Genomic DNA, 21,970 nt, shown 5'->3' with positions numbered 1-21,970 from the left:
ATTCCATTCCATTCGGGTTTATTCCATTCCATTCCATTCCCTTCCATACCATTCCATTCGGGTTGATTCCAGTACATTCCACTCCATTCCAAACAATTACATTCCATTCCATTCGGGTTTATTCCATTCCATTCCATTCCCTTCCATACCATTCCATTCGGGTTGATTCCAGTCCATTCCACTCCATTCCATTCCATTCCATTCCATTCCAATCGGGTTGATTCCATTCCATTCTATTCCATTCAATTTCATTCCAATCCATTCCATTCCATTCCATTCTATTCGGGTTGATTCCATTCAAATCCATTCCATTCCATTCCATTCCATTCCATTCCTTTCTATTCAGGTTGATTCTACTCCAATCCATTCCATTCAATTCCATTCCATTGCATTCCATTCCATTCGGCTTGATTCCATTCCATTGCATTTCATTAGATTCGTGTTGATTCCATTCCATTCCATTCCATTCCATTTCATTGCATTGCATTCCATTCCAATCCATTCGGGTTGATTCCATTCCACTGCAGTCCATTCCATTCCATTCCATTCCACTCCAATCATGTTGATTCCCTTCCATTCCATTCCATTCCATTGCATTGCATTCCATTACATTTGGGTTGATTCCATTCCATTGCATCCCATTCCATTCCATTCCATTAGATTAGTGTTGAAACCATTCCATTCATTTTCTTTCCATTCCATTCCATTCCATTCCATTCCATTCCGTTCGGGTTTATTGCATTCCATTCCATTCCATTCTATTTCATTCCATTACATTCCAGTTCATTCCATTCCATTCCATTCCATTCCATTCCATTCCATTCTTGTTGATTCCATTCCATTCCATTCCATTAGACTCGTGTTGATTCCATTCCATTCAATTCCATTCCATTCCATTCCATTCCTTTCCATTCGGGTTGTTTCCATTCCGTTCCATCCTATTCCATTCCATTCTAGTTGAATCCATTCCATTCCATTCCATACCATTCCATTCCAGTTGATTCCAGTCCATTCCATTCCTTTCCATTCCATTCCGGTTGATTCCCTTCCATTCCATTCCATCCCATTCAATTCCATTCCATTAGATTCGTGTTGAAACCATTCCAGTCATTTCCATTCCATCCCATTCCATTCCATTCCATTAGATTCGTGTTGATACCATTCCATTCCATTCCATTCGGTTTGACTCCATTCCATTCCATTCCATTGAATTCCATTCCATTCGAGTTGATTCCAATCCATTCCATTCCATTCGGGTTGACTCCATTCCATTCCATTCCATTCCATTCCATTCGGGTTGATTGCATTCCATTCCATTCCATTCCATTCCATTCCATTCCATTCCATTCCATTCTGGTTGATTCCATTCCATTCCATTCCATTCCATCGAGTTGATTATATTCCATTCCATTCCATTCCATTCAATTCGAGTTGCTTCCATTCCATTCGGGTTGATTCCATTCCATTCCATTCCATTCCATTCCATTCCGTTGCATTCGGGTTGATTCCATTCCATTCCATTCCATTCCATTCGGGTTGCTTCCATTGCATTCCATTCCATTCCATTCCACTCCATTAATTTCTATTGGATTCCATTCCATTCCATTTTTGATCACTCCATTCCATTCCAATCCATTCCATTCCATTCGAGTTGATTCCAATCCATTCCAATCCACTCGTGTTGATTCCATTCCATTCCATTCCATTCCTTTCGGGTTGATTCCATTCCATTACATTCCATTGCATTCCATTCCATTCCATTGCATTCCATTCCATTCCATTCGGATTGATTCCTTTCCATTCCATTCCATTCCATTCGGTTTGTTTCCATTCCATTCCATTGCATTCCATTCCATTCGCTTTGATTCCATTCCATTCCATTCCATTCGAGTTGATTCCATTCCATTCAATTCCATTCGTGTTGATTCCATTCCATTCCTTTCGGGTTGATTCCATTCCATTCCATTCCATTCCATTCCATTCCATTCCATTCGGGTTGATTGCATTCCATTCCATTCCATTCCATTCCATTCCATTCCATTCCATTCGGGTTGATTCCATTCCATTTCATTCCCTTCCATTGCATTCCATTAAGATTGATTCCATTCCATTCCATTCCATTCCATTCGGGTTGATTCCATACCATTCCATTCCATTCCATTCCATTCCGTTCCATTCCATTCCATTCTGGTTGATTCCATTCCATTCCATTCCATTCCTTTCCATTCCATTCCATTCCATTCCAGTTTGTTCCATTCCATTCCATTCCTTTGCATTCCATTGCATTCCATTCCGGTTGAATCCATTCCATTCCATTCCATTCCATTCAATTTGATTCCACTTTATTCCATTCCATTCGGGTTGATTCCATTCCATTCCATTCGGATTGATTGCATTCCATTCCATTATATTCCACTCCACTCTGGTTGATACCATTCCATTCCATTCCATTCCATTCGCGATGATTCGATTCCATTCCATTCCATTGCATTTCATTCCATTCGAGTTGATTCCATTCCATTCCATTGCACTCCATTCCATTCCATTCCATTCCATTCCGGTAGATTCCATTCCATTCCATTGCATTCCATTCCATTCTATTCCATTCCGTTAGATTCCATTCCATTCCATTGCATTCCATTCCATTCCATTCCATTCGAGTTGCTTCCTTTCAATTTTATTCCATTCCATTCCATTCCATTCCATTCCATTCCATTCCATTCGACTCATGTTGATTCAATTCCACCCCATTCCATGCCATTACATTGCATTCCATTCCACTCCAATCGGGTTGATTCAATTCCGTTCGATTCCATTCCATACCATTCCATTCCATTCCATTCCATTCTATTCGGGTTGATTCCATTCCATTCCATTCCATTCCATTCCATTCGGGTTCATTCGATTTCGTTCCATCTCATTCCATTCCAGTCCATTCCAATCAATTGAATTCCATTCCATTCGGGTTTATTCCATTCCATTCCATTCCATTCCATTCCATTCCATTCCATTCCATTCCCTTCCATACCATTCCATTCGGGTTGATTCCAGTCCATTCCATTACATTCGATTCCATTCCATTCCATTCCATTCGGGTTGATTCCATTCAATTCTATTCCATTCAATTCCATTCCAATCCATTCCATTCCATTCTCTTCGTGTTGATTCCATTCAAATCCATTCCATTCCATTCCATTCCATTCCATTCCATTCCATTCCTTTCTATTCAGGTTGATTCTATTCCAATCCATTCCATTCCATTCCATTGCATTCCATTCCATTCGGTTTGATTCCATTCCATTCCATTTCATTAGATTCGTGTTGATTCCATTCCATTCCATTCATTCCATTTCATTCCATTCCAATACATTCTGGTTGATTCCATTCCACTCCAGTCCATTCCATTCCAATCAATTCCACTCCACTCATGTTGATTCCATTCCATTCCATTCCATTCCATTGCATTGCATTCCATTCCATTCCGTTCCATCCCATTCCATTCCATAAGGGTTGATTCCATTCCATTCCATTCCATTCCTTTCGGGTTGATTCCATTCCATTCCATTCCATTGCATTCCATTCCATTCCATTCGGATTGATTCCTTTCCATTCCATTCCATTACATTCGGGTTGATTCCATTCCATTCCATTGCATTCCATTCCATTCGGGTTGATTCCATTCCATTCCATTCCATTCGAGCTGATTGCATTCCATTCAATTCCATTCGTGTTGATTCCATTCCATTGCATTCCATTCCATTCGGGTAGATTCCGTTCCATTCCATTCCATTCCATTCCATTCGGTTTGATTCCATTCCATTCCATTCCCTTCCATTGCGTTCCATTAAAGTTGATTCCATTCCATTCCATTTCATTCAATTCCATTCCATTCGAGTTGATGCCATACCATTCCATTCCATTCCATTCCATTCCATTCGACTTGATTCCTCTGCATTCCATTCCATGGGGTTGATTCCATTCCATTCCATTCGATTCGATTCCGTTCCATTCCATTCCATTCCATTTTATTCGGCTTGATTCGATTCCATTCCATTCCATTCCATTCCATTTGAGTTGATTCCATTCCATTCCAATCCATTCGTGTTGATTTGATTCCATTCCATTCCATTGAATTCCACTCCTTTCGGGTTGATTCCATTCCATTCCATTCCTTTCCATTCGGGTTGATTCCATTCCATTCCATTCCATTTCACTCCATTCCATTCCTTGTCATTCCATTCGGGTTTATTCCATGGCATTCCGTTCCTTTCCATTCCATTCCATTCCATTCCAATCCAATCCATTCCCTTTCATTCCATTCGGGTTTATTCTATTCCATTCCATTCCATTCCAGTACATTCCCTTCGGGTTTCTCCATTCCATTCCAATCCATTCCTTTCCATTCCATTCCATTCCTTTCCATTCCATTCCATTCCATTCCCTACGAGTTGATTCCATTGAATTCCATTCCATTCCATTCCATTCCATTCTGGTTGATTCCATTGCATTCCGTTCCATTCCATTGCATTTCATTCGGGTTGATTCCATTCCATTCCATTCCATTCCATTTGAGTTGATTCCATTCCATTCCAATCCATTCGTGTTGATTTGATTCCATTCCATTCCATTGAATTCCACTCCTTTCGGGTTGATTCCATTCCATTCCATTCCTTTCCATTCGGGTTGATTCCATTCCATTCCATTCCATTTCACTCCATTCCATTCCTTGTCATTCCATTCGGGTTTATTCCATGGCATTCCGTTCCTTTCCATTCCATTCCATTCCATTCCAATCCAATCCATTCCCTTTCATTCCATTCGGGTTTATTCTATTCCATTCCATTCCATTCCAGTACATTCCCTTCGGGTTTCTCCATTCCATTCCAATCCATTCCTTTCCATTCCATTCCATTCCTTTCCATTCCATTCCATTCCATTCCCTACGAGTTGATTCCATTGAATTCCATTCCATTCCATTCCATTCCATTCTGGTTGATTCCATTGCATTCCGTTCCATTCCATTGCATTTCATTCGGGTTGATTCCATTCCATTCCATTTCATTCCATTCCATTCCATTCGGGTTGATTCCATTCCATTTCATTCGATGCCATCCCATTCGACTTGATTCCTCTCCATTCCATTCCATGCGGGTTGATTCCATTCCATTCAATTCGATTCCATTCCATTGCTTTCCATTCCATTCCATTCCATTCCGGTTGATTCCATTCCATTCCATTCCATTCCATTCGATTTGATTCCACTTTATTCCATTCCATTCGGGTTGATTCCATTCCATTCCATTCGGATTCATTGCATTCCACTCCATTCCATTCCATTCCATTCCACTCCACTCGATTTGATACCATTCCATTCCATTCCATTCCATTCGCGACGATTCGATTCCATTCCATTCCATTGCATTCCATTCCATTCGAGTTGATTCCATTCCATTCCATTGCATTCCATTCCATTCCATTCCATTCCGGTAGATTCCATTCCATTCCATTGCATTCCATTCCATTCCATTCCATTCCGGTAGATTCCATTCCATTCCATTGCATTCCCTTCCATTCCATTCCATTCGAGTTGCTTCCTTTCAATTTTATTCCATTCCATTCCATTCCGTTCCATTCCATTCAGGTTGATTCCATTCCATTCCATTCCACTCCACTTCATTCCATTCCATTTCAATCCACTCCACTCCATTCCATTCCATTCCATTCCACTCATGTTGATTCAATTCCACCCCATTCCATTCCATTACATTGCATTCCAATCCACTCCAATCGGGTTGATTCAATTCCATTCGATTCCATTCCATACCATTCCATTCCATGCCATTCCATTCCATTCCATTCGGGTTGATTCCATTCCATTCCGTTCCATTCCATTCCATTCCATTCGGGTTCATTTCATTTCGTTCCATCTCATTCCATTCCATTCCATTGCAAACAATTACATTCCATTCCATTCGGGTTTATTCCATTCCATTCCATTCCATTCCCTTCCATACCATTTCATTCGGGTTGATTCCAGTCCATTCTTTCCATTACATTCCATTCGGGTTGATTTCATTCCATTCTATTCCGTTCAATTCCATTCCAATCCATTCCATTCCATTCTATTCGGGTTGATTCCATTCAAATCCATTCCATTCCATTCCATTCCATTCCATTCCATTCCATTCCATTCCATTCCATTCCTTTCTATTCAGGTTGATTCTATTCCAATCCATTCCATTCCATTCCATTACATTGCATTCCATTCCATTCGGCTTGATTCCATTCCATTCCAGTTCATTAGATTCGTGTTGATTCCATTCCATTCCATTCCATTCCATTGCATTCCATTCCAATCCATTCGGGTTGATTCCATTCCACTCCATTCCATTCCATTCCATTCCATTCCACTCCATTCATGTTGATTCCATCCCATTCCATTCCATTCCATTGCATTGCATTCCATTCCATTCCATTCCATTAGGGTTGATTCCATTCCATTCCATTCCGTTCCATCCCATTCCATTCCATTCGGGTTGATTCCATTCCATTCCATTCCATTCCTTTCGGGTTGATTCCATTCCATTCCATTCCATTGCATTCCATTCCATTCCATTCGGATTGATTCCTTTCCATTCCATTCCATTCTATTCGGGTTGATTCCATTCCATTCCATTGCATTCCATTCCATTCAGGTTGATTCCATTCCATTCCATTCCATTCGAGTTGATTCCATTCCATTCAATTCCATTCGTTTTGATTCCATTCCATTCCATTCCATTCCATTCCATTCCATTCCATTCCATTCGGGTTGATTTCATTCCATTCCATTCCCTTCCATTGCATTCCATTAAGATTGATTCCATTCCATTGCATTGCATTCCATTCGGGTTGATTCCATACCATTCCATTCCATTCCATTCCATTCCATTCTGGTTGACTCCATTGCATTCCATTCTATTCCATTGCATTCCATTCGGGTTGATTCCATTCCATTCCATTTCATTCCATTCCATTCCATTCCATTCCATTCGGGTTGCTTCCATTCCATTTCATTCGATGCCATTCCATTCGACTTGATTCCGCTCCATTCCATTCCATGCGTGTTGATTCCATTCCACTCAATTCGATTCCATTCCATTCCTTTCCATTCCATTCCATTCCATTCCGGTTGATTCCATTCCATTCCATTCCATTGCATTCCATTCCGGTTGAATCCATTGCATTCCATTCCATTCCATTCGATTTGATTCTACTTTATTCCATTCCTTTCGGGTTGATTCCATTCCATTCCATTCCATTCGAATTGATTGCATTCCATTCCATTCCATTCCATTCCATTCCACTCCACTCGGGTGGATACCATTCCATTCCATTCCATTCCATTCACGATGATTCGATTCCATTCCATTCCATTGCATTCCATTCCATTCCATTCGAGTTGATTACATTCCATTCCATTGCATTCCATTCCACTCCATTCCACTCCATTCCGGTAGTTTCCATTCCATTCCACTGCATTCCATTCCATTCCATTCCATTCCAGTAGATTCCATTCCATTCCATTGCATTCCATTCCATTCCATTCCATTCGAGTTGCTTCCTTTCAATTTTATTCCATTCCATTCCATTCCATTCCATTCAGGTTGATTCCATTCCATTACATTCCACTCCACTTCATTCCATTCCATTTCAATCCACTCCCCTCCATTCCATTCCATTCCATTCCAGTCATGTTGATTCAATTCCACCCCATTCCATTCCATTACATTGCATTCCATGCCATTCCATTCCATTCCATTCCATTCCATTCCATTCCATTCGGGTTGATTCCATTCCATTCCGTTCCATTCCATTCCATTCCATTCCATTCGGGTTCATTTCATTTCGTTTCATCTAATTCCATTCCATTCCATTCCAATCAATTACATTCCATTCCTTTCGTGTTTATTTCATTCCATTCCATTCCATTCCTTTCCCTTCCATACCATTCCATTCGGGTTGATTCCATTCCATTCTATTCCATTCAATTCCATTCCAATCCATTCCATTCCATTCCATTCTATTCGGGTTGATTCCATTCAAATCCATTCCATTCCATTCCTTTCCATTTCATTCCATTCCATTCCATTCCTTTCTATTCAGGTTGATTCTACTCCAATCCATTCCATTCCATTCCATTCCATTGCATTCCATTCCTTTCGGCTTGATTCCATTCCATTCCATTTCATTAGATTCGTGTTGATTCCATTCCTTTCCATTGCATTCCAATCCGTTCCATTCCATTCCATTCCATTCCATTCCATTCCATACGAGTTGATTCCACTGCATTCCATTCCATTCCATTCCACTCGAGTTGCTTCCTTTCAATTTTATTCCATTGCATTCCATTCCATTCGGCTTGATTCCATTCCATTCCATTTCATTAGATTCGTGTTGATTCCATTCCATTCCATTCCATTCCATTGCATTCCATTCCATTCCATTCTGGTTCATTCCATTTCGTTTCATCTAATTCCATTCCATTCCATTCCAATCAATTACATTCCATTCCATTCGTGTTTATTCCATTCCATTCCATTCCCTTCCATATCATTCCATTCGGGTTGATTCCAGTCCAGTCCATTCCATTCCATTCCATTCCAATCCATTCCATTCCATTCCATTCGGGTTGATTCCATTCCATTCTATTCCATTCAATTCCATTCCAATCCATTCCATTCCATTCCATTCTATTCGGGTTGATTCCATTCAAATCCATTCCATTCCATTCCATTCCATTCCATTTCATTCCATTCCATTCCACTCCTTTCTATTCAGGTTGATTCTACTCCAATCCATTCCATTCCATTCCATTCCATTGCATTCCATTCCATTCGGCTTGATTCCATTCCATTCCATTTCATTAGATTCGTGTTGATTCCATTCCATTCCATTGCATTCCATTCCAATCAATTCGGGTTGATTCCATTCCACTCCAGTCCATTCCATTCCATTCCATTCCATTCCACTCCATTCGGGTTGATTCCACTGCATTCCATTCCATTCCATTCCAATCAATTCCATTCCATTCCATTCGAGTTGATTCCAATCAATACCATTCCATTCGGGTTGACTCCATTCCATTCCATTCCATTCCATTCCATTCGGGTTGATTGCATTCCATTCCATTCCATTCCATTCCATTCCATTCCATTCGGGTTGATTGCATTCCATTCCATTCCATTCCATTCCATTCCATTCCATTCCATTCCATTCCATTCCATTCTGGTTGATTCCATTCCACTCCATTCCATTGCATTCCATTCCATCGAGTTGATTATATTCCATTCCATTCAATTCCATTTCATTCGAGTCGCTTCCATTCCATTCGGGCTGACTCCATTGCATTCCATTCCATCGAGTTGATTATATTCCATTCCATTCAATTCCATTTCATTCGAGTTGCTTCCATTCCATTCGGGCTGACTCCATTCCATTCCATTCCATTCCATTCCGTTCCATTCGGGTTGTTTCCATTCCACTCCACTCCATTCCATTCGGGTTGCTTCCATTGCATTGCATTGCATTCCATTCCATTCCAATAATTTCCATTCGATTCCATTCCATTCCGTTTTTGATCACTCCATTCCATTCCACTCCATTCCATTCCATTCGAGTTGATTCCAATCCATTCCATTCCATTCGGGTGGATTCCATTCCATTCCATTCCATTCCTTTCGGGTTTATTCCATTCCATTCCATTCCATTGCATTCCATTCCATTCCATTCGGATTGATTCCTTACCATTCCATTCCATTCCATGCGGGTTGATTCCATTCCATTCCATTGCATTCCATTCCATTCGGGTTGATTCCATTCCATTCCATTCCATTCGAGTTGATTCCATTCCATTCAATTCCATTCGTGTTGATTCCATTCCATTGCATTCCATTCCATTCAGGTTGATTCCATTCCATTCCATTGCATTCGGGTTAATTGCATTCCATTCCATTCCATTCCATTCCATTCCATTCCATTCGGGTTGATTCCATTCCATTCCATTCCCTTCCATTGCATTCCATTAAGAATGATTCCATTCCATTACATTCCATTCCATTCCATTCTGGTTGATTCCATACCATTCCATTCCATTCCATTCCATTCCATTCTGGTTGATTCCATTGCATTCCGTTCCATTCCATTGCATTCCATTCGGGTTGATTCCATTCCATTCCATTTCATTCCATTCCATTCCATTCGGTATGATTCCATTCCATTTCATTCAATGCCATTCCATTCCACTTGATTCCTCTCCATTCCATTCCATGCGGGTTGATTCCATTCCACTCAATTCGATTCCATTCCATTCCTTTCCATTCCATTCCATTCCATTCCGGTTGATTCCATTCCATTCCATTCCATTGCATTACATTCCGGTTGAATCCATTCCATTCCATTCCATTCCATTCCATTCCATTCCATTCCATTCCATTCCATTCCATTCGATTTGATTCCACTTTATTCCATTCCTTTCGGGTTGATTCCATTCCATTCCTTTCGGATTGATTGCACTGCATTCTATTCCAATCCATTCCACTCCACTCGGGTTGATACCATTCCATTCCATTCCATTCCATTCGCGATGATTCGATTCCATTCCATTCCATTGCATTCCATTCCATTCGAGTTGATTCCATTCCATTCCATTGCATTCCATTCCATTCCATTCCATTCCGGTAGATTCCATTCCATTCCATTGCATTCCATTCCATTCCATTCCATTCCGGTAGATTCCATTCCATTCCATTGCATTCCATTACATTCCATTCCATTCGAGTTGCTTCCTTTCAATTTTATTCCATTCCATTCCATTCCATTCCGTTCCATTCCATTCAGGTTGATTCCATTCCATTCCATTCCACTCCACTTCATTCCATTCCATTTCAATCCACTCCACTGCATTCCATTCCATTCCATTCCACTCATGTTGATTCAATTCCACCCCATTCCATTCCATTACATTGTATTCCAATCCACTCCAATCGGGTTGATTCAATTTCATTCGATTCCATTCCATACCATTCCATTCCATGCCATTCCATTCCATACCATTCCATTCCATGCCATTCCATTCCATTCCATTCGGGTTGATTCCATTCCATTCCATTCCATTCCATTCCTTTCGCGTTCATTCCATTTCGTTCCATCTAATTCCATTCCATTCCATTCTAATCAATTACATTCCATTCCATTCGGGTTTATTCCATTCCATTCCATTCCATTCCATTCCCTTCCATACCATTCCATTCGGGTTGATTCCAGTCCATTCCACTCCATTCCATTCCATTCCATTCCATTCCATTCCAATCGGGTTGATTCCATTCCATTCTATTCCATTCAATTCCATTCCAACCCATTCCATTCCATTCCATTCTATTCAGGTTGATTCCATTCAAATCCATTCCATTCCATTCCATTCCATTCCATTAAATTCCATTCCATTCCATTCCTTTCTATTCAGGTTGATTCTACTCCAATCCATTCCATTCCATTCCATTCCATTGCATTCCATTCCATTCGGCTTGATTCCCTTCCATTCCATTTCATTAGATTCGTGTTGATTCCATTCCATTCCATTCCATTCCATTCCATTGCATTCCATTCCAATCCATTCGTGTTGATTCCATTCCACTCCAGTGCATTCCATTCCACTCCATTCCACTCCATTCATGTTGATTCCCTTCCATTCCATTCCATTCCATTGCATTGCATTCCATTCCATTTGGGTTGATTCCATTCCATTGCATCCCATTCCATTCTATTCCAATAGATTCGTGTTGAAACCATTCCATTATTTTTCTTTCCATTCCATTCCATTCCATTCCATTCCCTTCCATTCCGTTCGGGTTGATTCCATTCCATTCCATTCCATTCCATTCCATTTCATTCCATTCCATTCCAGTTCATTCCATTCCATTCCATTCCATTCCATTCGTGTTGATTCCATTCCATTCCATTCCACTAGACTCGTGTTGATTCCATTCCATTCAATTCCATTCCATTCCATTCCATTCCTGTGCATTCGGGTTGTTTCCATTCCGTTCCATCCTATTCCATTCCATTCTAGTTGAATCCATTCCATTCCATTCCATACCATTCCATTCCAGTTGATTCCAGTCCATTCCATTCCTTTCCATTGCATTCCGGTTGATTCCCTTCCATTCCATTCCATCCCATTCAATTCCATTCCATTAGATTCGTGTTGAAACCATTCCAGTCATTTCCATTCCATCCCATTCCATTCCATTCCATTAGATTCGTGTTGAAACCATTCCACTCCATTCCATTCCGTTTCACTCCATTCCATTCCATTCCATTCCATTCCATTCCATTCCATTCGAGTTGATTCCAATCCATTCCATTCCATTCGGGTTGACTCCATTCCATTAAATTCCATCCCATTCCATTCTGGTTAATTGCATTGCATTCCATTCCATTCCATTCCATTCCATTCCATTCCATTCCATTCCATTCCATTCCATTCGGGTTGATTCCATTCCATTCCATTCCATTGCATTCCATTCCAATCGAGTTGATTATATTCCATTCCATTCCATTCCATTTCATTCGAGTTGATTCCATTCCATTCGGGCTTATTCCATTCCATTCCATTCCATTCCATTCCGTTCCATTCGGGTTGCTTCCATTCCATTCCATTCCATTCCATTCGGGTTGCTTCCATTGCATTCCATTCCATTCCATTCCATTCCATTAATTTCCAGTGGATTCCATTCCATTCCATTATTGATCAGTCCATTCCATTCCACTCCATTCCATTCCATTCGAGTTGATTCCAATCCATTCCAATCCATTCGGGTTGATTCCATTCCATTCCATTCCATTCCTTTCGGGTTGATTCCATTCCATTCCATTCCATTGCATTCCATTCCATTCCTTTGCATTCCATTCCATTCCATTCGGATTGATTCCTTTCCATTCCATTGCATTCCATTCGGTTTGATTCCATTCCATTCCATTGCATTCCATTCCATTCGCTTTGATTCCATTCCATTCCATTCCATTCGAGTTGATTCCATTCCATTCAATTCCATTCGTGTTGATTCCATTCCATTGCATTCCATTCCATTCGGGTTGATTCCATTCCATTCCATTCCATTCCATTCGGGTTGATTGCATTCCATTCCATTCCATTCCGTTTCATTCCCTTCCATTGCATTCAATTAAGATTGATTCCATTCAATTCCATTCCATTCCATTCTGGTTGATTCCATACCATTCCATTCCATTCCATTCTGGATGATTCCATTGCATTCCTTTCCATTCCATTGCATTCCATTCGTGTTGATTCCATTCCATTCCATTTCTTTCCATTCCATCCCATTCCATTTCATTCCATTCCATCCCATTCGGGTTGATTCCATTCCATTTCATTCAATGCCATTCCATTCGACTTGATTCCTCTCCATTCCATTCCATGCGGGTTGATTCCATTCCACTCAATTCGATTCCATTCCATTCCTTTCCATTCCATTCCATTCCATTCCGGTTGATTCCATTCCATTCCATTCCATTGCATTCCATTGCATTCCATTCCGGTTGAATCCATTCCATTCCATTCCATTCCATTCAATTTGATTCCACTTTAATCCATTCCATTCGGGTTGATTCTATTCCATTCCATTCGGATTGATTGCATTCCATTCCATTCCATTCCACTCCACTCTGGTTGATACCATTCCATTCCATTCCATTCCATTCGCGATGATTCGATTCCATTCCATTCCATTGCATTCCATTCCATTCGAGTTGATTCCATTCCATTCCATTGCACTCCATTCCATTCCATTCCATTCCGGTAGATTCCATTCCATTCCATTGCATTCCATTCCATTCCATTCCATTCGAGTTGCTTCCTTTCAATTTTATTCCATTCCATTCCATTCCATTCCGTTCCATTCCTTTCAGGTTTATTCCATTCCATTCCATTCCACTCCACTTCATTCCATTCCATTTCAATCCACTCCACTCCATTCCATTCCATTCCATTCCACTCATGTTGATTCAATTCCACCCCATTCCATTCCATTACATAGCATTCCAATCCACTCCAATCGGGTTGATTCAATTCCATTCGATTCCATTCCATACCATTCCATTCCATTCCATTCCATTCCATTCGGGTTGATTCCATACCATTCCATTCCATTCCATTCCATTCCATTCTGGATGATTCCATTGCATTCCGTTCCATTCCATTGCATTCCATTCGTGTTGATTCCATTCCATTCCATTTCATTCCATTCCATCCCATTCCATTTCATTCCATTCCATCCCATTCGGGTTGATTCCATTCCATTTCATTCAATGCCATTCCATTCGACTTGATTCCTCTCCATTCCATTCCATGCGGGTTGATTCCATTCCACTCAATTCGATTCCATTCCATTCCTTTCCATTCCATTCCATTCCATTCCGGTTGATTCCATTCCATTCCATTCCATTGCATTCCATTGCATTCCATTCCGGTTGAATCCATTCCATTCCATTCCATTCCATTCCATTCAATTTGATTCCACTTTATTCCATTCCATTCGGGTTGATTCCATTCCATTCCATTCGGATTGATTGCATTCCATTCCATTCCATTCCACTCCACTCGGGTTGATACCATTCCATTCCATTCCATTCCAATCGTGATGATTCGATTCCATTCCATTCGAGTTGATTCCATTCCATTCCATTGCATTCCATTCCGGTAGATTCCATTCCATTCCATTGCATTCCATTCCATTCCATTCCATTCCATTCCGGTAGATTCCATTCCATTCCATTGCATTCCATTCCATTCCATTCCATTCGAGTTGCTTCCTTTCAATTTTATTCCATTCCATTCCATTCCGTTCCATTCCATTCAGGTTGATTCCATTCCATTCCATTCCACTCCACTTCATTCCATTCCATTTCAATCCACTCCACTCCATTCCATTCCATTCCATTCCACTCATGTTGATTCAATTCCACCCCATTCCATTCCATTACATTACATTCCAATCCACTCCAATCGGGTTGATTCAATTCCATTCGATTCCATTCCATACCATTCCATTCCATGCCATTCCATTCCATTCCATTCGGGTTGATTCCATTCCATTCCGTTCCATTCCATTCCATTCCATTCGGGTTCATTTCATTTCGTTCCATCTCATTCCATTCCATTCCGTTGCAGTCAATTACATTCCATTCCATTCGGGTTTATTCCATTCCATTCCATTCCATTCCCTTCCATACCATTCCATTCGGGTTGATTCCATTCCATTCCATTCCATTCCATTCCATTCCATTCCATTCCATTCGGGTTGATTTCATTCCATTCTATTCCGTTCAATTCCATTCCAATCCATTCCATTCCATTCTATTCGGGTTGATTCCATTCAAATCCGTTCCATTCCATTCCATTCCATTCCATTCCATTCCATTCCATTCCTTTCTATTCAGGTTGATTCTATTCCATTCCATTCCATTCCATTCCATTCCATTGCATTCCATTCCATTCGGCTTGATTCCATTCCATTCCATTTCATTAGATTCGTGTTGATTCCGTTCCATTCCATTCCATTCCATTGCTTTCCATTCCAATCCATTCGGGTTGATTCCATACCACTCCATTCCATTCCATTCAATTCCATTCCACTCCATTCATGTTGATTCCATTCCATTCCATTCCATTCCATTGCATTGCATTCCATTCCATTCCATTCCATTAGGGTTGATTCCATTCCATTACATTCCGTTCCATCCCATTCCATTCCATTCGGGTTGATTCCATTCCATTCCATTCCATTCCTTTCGGGGTGATTCCATTCCATTCCATTCCATTGCATTCCATTCCATTCCATTCGGATTGATTCCTTTCCATTCCATTCCATTCGGGTTGATTCCATTCCATTCCATTGCATTCCATTCCATTCAGGTTGATTCCATTCCATTCCATTTAATTCGAGTTGATTCCATTCCATTCAATTCCATTCGTTTTGATTCCATTCCATTGCATTCCATTCCATTCGGGTTGATTCCATACCTTTCCATTCCATTCCATTCCATTCGGGTTGATTGCATTCCTTTCCATTCCCTTCCATTGCATTCCATTTAAGATTGATTACATTCCATTGCATTGCATTCCATTCGGGTTTATTCCATACCATTCCATTCCATTCCATTCCATTCCATTCTGGTTGATTCCATTGCATTCCATTTTATTCCATTGCATTCCATTCGGGTTGTTTCCTTTCCATTCCATTTCATTCCATTCCATTCCATTCCATTCGGGTTGCTTCCATTCCATTTTATTCGATGCCATTCCATTTGACTTGATTCCTCTCCATTCTATTCCATGCGGGTTAATTCCATTCCACTCAATTCGATTCCATTCCATTCCTTTCCATTCCATTCCATTCCATTCCGGTTGATTCCATACCATTCCATTCCATTGCATTCCATTCCGGTTGAATCCATTCCATTCCATTCCATTCCATTTGATTTGATTCCACTTTATTCCATTCCATTCGGGTTGATTCCATTCCATTCCATTCCATTCGAATTGATTGCATTCCATTCCATTCCATTCCATTCCATTCCATTCCACGCCACTCGGGTTGATACCATTCCATTCCATTCACGATGATTCGATTCCATTCCATTCCATTGCATTCCATTCCATTCCATTCGAGTTGATTACATTCCATTCCATTGCATTCCATTCCATTCCATTCCACTCCATTCCGGTAGATTCCCTTCCATTCCACTGCATTCCATTCCATTCCATTCCACTCGAGTTGCTTCCTTTCAATTTTATTCCATTGCATTCCATTCCATTCGGCTTGATTCCATTCCATTCCATTTCATTAGATTCGTGTTGATTCCATTCCATTCCATTCCATTCCATTCCATTGCATTCCATTCCATTCCATTCTGGTTCATTCCATTTCGTTTCATCTAATTCCATTCCATTCCATTCCAATCAATTACATTCCATTCCATTCGTGTTTATTCCATTCCATTCCATTCCCTTCCATATCATTCCATTCGGGTTGATTCCAGTCCAGTCCATTCCATTCCATTCCATTCCAATCCATTCCTTTCCATTCCATTCGGGTTGATTCCATTCCATTCTATTCCATTCAATTCCATTCCAATCCATTCCATTCCATTCCATTCTATTCGGGTTGATTCCATTCAAATCCATTCCATTCCATTCCATTCCATTTCATTCCATTCCAATCCATTCCTTTCTATTCAGGTTGATTCTACTCCAATCCATTCCATTCCATTCCATTCCATTGCATTCCATTCCATTCGGCTTGATTCCATTCCATTCCATTTCATTAGATTCGTGTTGATTCCATTCCATTCCATTCCATTCCTTTGCATTCCGTTCCAATCAATTCGGGTTGATTCCATTCCACTCCAGTCCATTCCATTCCATTCCATTCCACTCCATTCGGGTTGATTACACTGCATTCCATTCCATTCCATTCCAATCAATTCCATTCCATTCCATTCGAGTTGATTCCAATCAATACCATTCCATTCGGTTTGACTCCATTCCATTCCATTCCATTCCGTTCCATTCGGGTTGATTCCATTCCACTCCACTCCATTCCATTCGGGTTGCTTCCATTGCATTGCATTGCATTCCATTCCATTCCAATAATTTCCATTCGATTCCATTCCATTCCGTTTCTGATCACTCCATTCCATTCCACTCCATTCCATTCCATTCGAGTTGATTCCAATCCATTCCATTCCATTCGGGTGGATTCCATTCCATTCCATTCCATTCCTTTCGGGTTTATTCCATTCCATTCCATTCCATTGCATTCCATTCCATTCCATTCGGATTGATTCCTTACCATTCAATTCCATTCCATGCGGGTTGATTCCATTCCATTCCATTGCATTCCATTCCATTCGGGTTGATTCCATTCCATTCCATTCCATTCGAGTTGATTCCATTCCATTCAATTCCATTCGTGTTGATTCCATTCCATTGCATTCCATTCCATTCAGGTTGATTCCATTCCATTCCATTGCATTCGGGTTTATTGCATTCCATTCCATTCCATTCCATTCCATTCCATTCGGGTTGAATCCATTCCATTCCATTCCCTTCCATTGCATTCCATTAAGATTGATTCCATTCCATTCCATTCCATTCCATTCCATTCCATTCGGGTTTATTCATTACCATACCATTCCATTCCATTCCATTCCATTCTGTTTGATTCCATTGCATTCCATTCTATTCCATTGCATTCCATCCCGGTTGATTCCATTCCATTCCATTCCATTCCATTCCATTCCATTCCATTCCATTCGGGTTTCTTCCATTCCATTTCATTCGATGCCATTCCATTTGACTTGATTCCTCTCCATTCCATTCCATGCGGGTTGATTCCATTCCACTCAATTCGATTCCATTCCATTCCTTTCCATTCCATTCCATTCCATTCCAGTTGATTCCATACCATTCCATTCCATTGCATTCCATTCCGGTTGAATCCATTCCATTCCATTCAATTCCATTCGATTTGATTCCACTTTATTCCATTCCATTCGGGTTGATTCCATTCCATTCCATTCCATTCGAATTGATTGCATTCCATTCCATTCAATTCCATTCCATTCCACTCCACTCGGGTTGATACCATTCCATTCCATTCCATTCCATTCACGATGATTCGATTCCATTCCATTCCATTCAATTCACGATGATTCGATTCCATTCCATTCCATTGCATTCCATTCCATTCCATTCGAGTTGATTACATTCCATTCCATTGCATTCCGTTCCATTCCATTCCACTCCATTCCGGTAGATTCCATTCCATTCCACTGCATTCCATTCCATTCCATTCCACTCGAGTTGCTTCCTTTCAATTTTATTCCATTGCATTCCATTCCATTCGGCTTGATTCCATTCCATTCCATTTCATTAGATTCGTGTTGATTCCATTCCATTCCATTCCATTCCATTGCATTCCATTCCATTCCATTCTGGTTCATTCCATTTCGTTTCATCTAATTCCATTCCATTCCATTCCAATCAATTACATTCCATTCCATTCGTGTTTATTCCATTCCATTCCATTCCCTTCCATATCATTCCATTCGGGTTGATTCCAGTCCAGTCCATTCCATTCCATTCCATTCCAATCAATTCCATTTCATTCCATTCGGGTTGATTCCATTCCATTCTATTCCATTCAATTCCATTCCAATCCATTCCATTCCATTCCATTCTATTCGGGTTGATTCCATTCCATTTCATTCCATTCCATTCCATTCCATTCCATTTCATTCCATTCCATTCCACTCCTTTCTATTCAGGTTGATTCTACTCCAATCCATTCCATTCCATTCCATTCCATTGCATTCCATTCCATTCGGCTTGATTCCATTCCATTCCATTTCATTAGATTCGTGTTGATTCCATTCCATTCCATTTCATTAGATTCGTGTTGATTCCATTCCATTCCATTGCATTCCATTCCAATCAATTCGGGTTGATTCCATTCCACTCCAGTCCATTCCATTCCATTCCATTCCATTCCACTCCATTCGGGTTGATTCCACTGCATTCCATTCCATTCCATTCCAATCAATTCCATTCCATTCCATTCGAGTTGATTCCAATCAATAACATTCCATTCGGGTTGACTCCAATCCATTCCATTCCATTCCATTCCATTCGGGTTGATTGCATTCCATTCCATTCCATTCCATTCCATTCCATTCCATTCCATTCCATTCCATTCCATTCCATTCCATTCTGGTTGATTCCATTCCACTCCATTCCATTGCATTCCATTCCATCGAGTTGATTATATTCCATTCCATTCAATTCCATTTCATTCGAGTTGCTTCCATTCCATTCGGGCTGACTCCATTGCATTCCATTCCATCGAGTTGATTATATTCCATTCCATTCAATTCCATTTCATTCGAGTTGCTTCCATTCCATTCGGGCTGACTCCATTCCATTCCATTCCATTGCATTCCATTCCATTCGGGTTGATTCCATTCCATTCCATTCCATTCGAGTTGATTCCATTCCATTCAATTCCATTCGTGTTGATTCCATTCCATTGCATTCCATTCCATTCAGGTTGATTCCATTCCATTCCATTGCATTCGGGTTAATTGCATTCCATTCCATTCCATTCCATTCCATTCCATTCCATTCGGGTTGATTCCATTCCATTCCATTCCCTTCCATTGCATTCCATTAAGAATGATTCCATTCCATTCCATTCCATTCCATTCCATTCCGGTTGATTCCATACCATTCCATTCCATTCCATTCCATTCCATTCTGGTTGATTCCATTGCATTCCGTTCCATTCCATTGCATTCCATTCGGGTTGATTCCATTCCATTCCATTTCATTCCATTCCATTCCATTCGGTATGATTCCATTCCATTTCATTCAATGCCATTCCATTCCGCTTGATTCCTCTCCATTCCATTCCATGCGGGTTGATTCCATTCCACTCAATTCGATTCCATTCCATTCCTTTCCATTCCATTCCATTCCATTCCGGTTGATTCCATTCCATTCCATTCCATTGCATTACATTCCGGTTGAATCCATTCCATTCCATTCCATTCCATTCCATTCGATTTGATTCCACTTTATTCCATTCCATTCGGGTTGATTCCATTCCATTCCTTTCGGATTGATTGCACTGCATTCCATTCCAATCCATTCCACTCCACTCGGGTTGATACCATTCCATTCCATTCCATTCCATTCGCGATTATTCGATTCCATTCCATTCCATTGCATTCCATTCCATTCGAGTTGATTCCATTCCATTCCATTGCATTCCATTCCATTCCATTCCATTCCGGTAGATTCCATTCCATTCCATTGCATTCCATTCCATTCCATTCCATTCCGGTAGATTCCATTCCATTCCATTGCATTCCATTCCATTCCATTCCATTCGAGTTGCTTCCTTTCAATTTTATTCCATTCCATTCCATTCCATTCCGTTCCATTCCATTCAGGTTGATTCCATTCCATTCCATTCCACTCCACTTCATTCCATTCCATTTCAATCCACTCCACTGCATTCCATTCCATTCCATTCCACTCATGTTGATTCAATTCCACCCCATTCCATTCCATTACATTGCATTCCAATCCACTCCAATCGGGTTGATTCAGTTCCATTCGATTCCATTCCATACCATTCCATTCCATGCCATTCCATTCCATTCCATTCGGGTTGATTCCATTCCATTCCATTCCATTCCATTCCTTTCGCGTTCATTCCATTTCGTTCCATCTAATTCCATTCCATTCCATTCTAATCAATTACATTCCATTCCATTCGGGTTTATTCCATTCCATTCCATTCCATTCCATTCCATTCCCTTCCATACCATTCCATTCGGGTTGATTCCAGTCCATTCCACTCCATTCCATTCCATTCCATTCCATTCCATTCCATTCCAATCGGGTTGATTCCATTCCATTCTATTCCATTCAATTCCATTCCAATCCATTCCATTCCATTCCATTCTATTCAGGTTGATTCCATTCAAATCCATTCCATTCCATTCCATTAAATTCCATTCCATTCCATTCCTTTCTATTCCGGTTGATTCTACTCCAGTCCATTCCATTCCATTCCATTCCATTGCATTCCATTCCATTCGGCTTGATTCCATTCCATTCCATTTCATTAGATTCGTGTTGATTCCATTCCATTCCATTCCATTCCATTGCATTCCATTCCAATCCATTCGTGTTGATTCCATTCCACTCCAGTGCATTCCATTCCATTCCATTACACTCCATTCATGTTGATTCCCTTCCATTCCATTCCATTCCATTGCATTGCATTCCATTACATTTGTGTTGATTCCATTCCATTGCATCCCATTCCATTCCATTCCAATA

This window comes from Pan paniscus, chromosome 16, assembly GCF_029289425.2.
Source record: "Pan paniscus chromosome 16, NHGRI_mPanPan1-v2.0_pri, whole genome shotgun sequence".
Taxonomy (NCBI): domain Eukaryota; kingdom Metazoa; phylum Chordata; class Mammalia; order Primates; family Hominidae; genus Pan; species Pan paniscus.
This window is presented reverse-complemented; position numbering follows the sequence as displayed.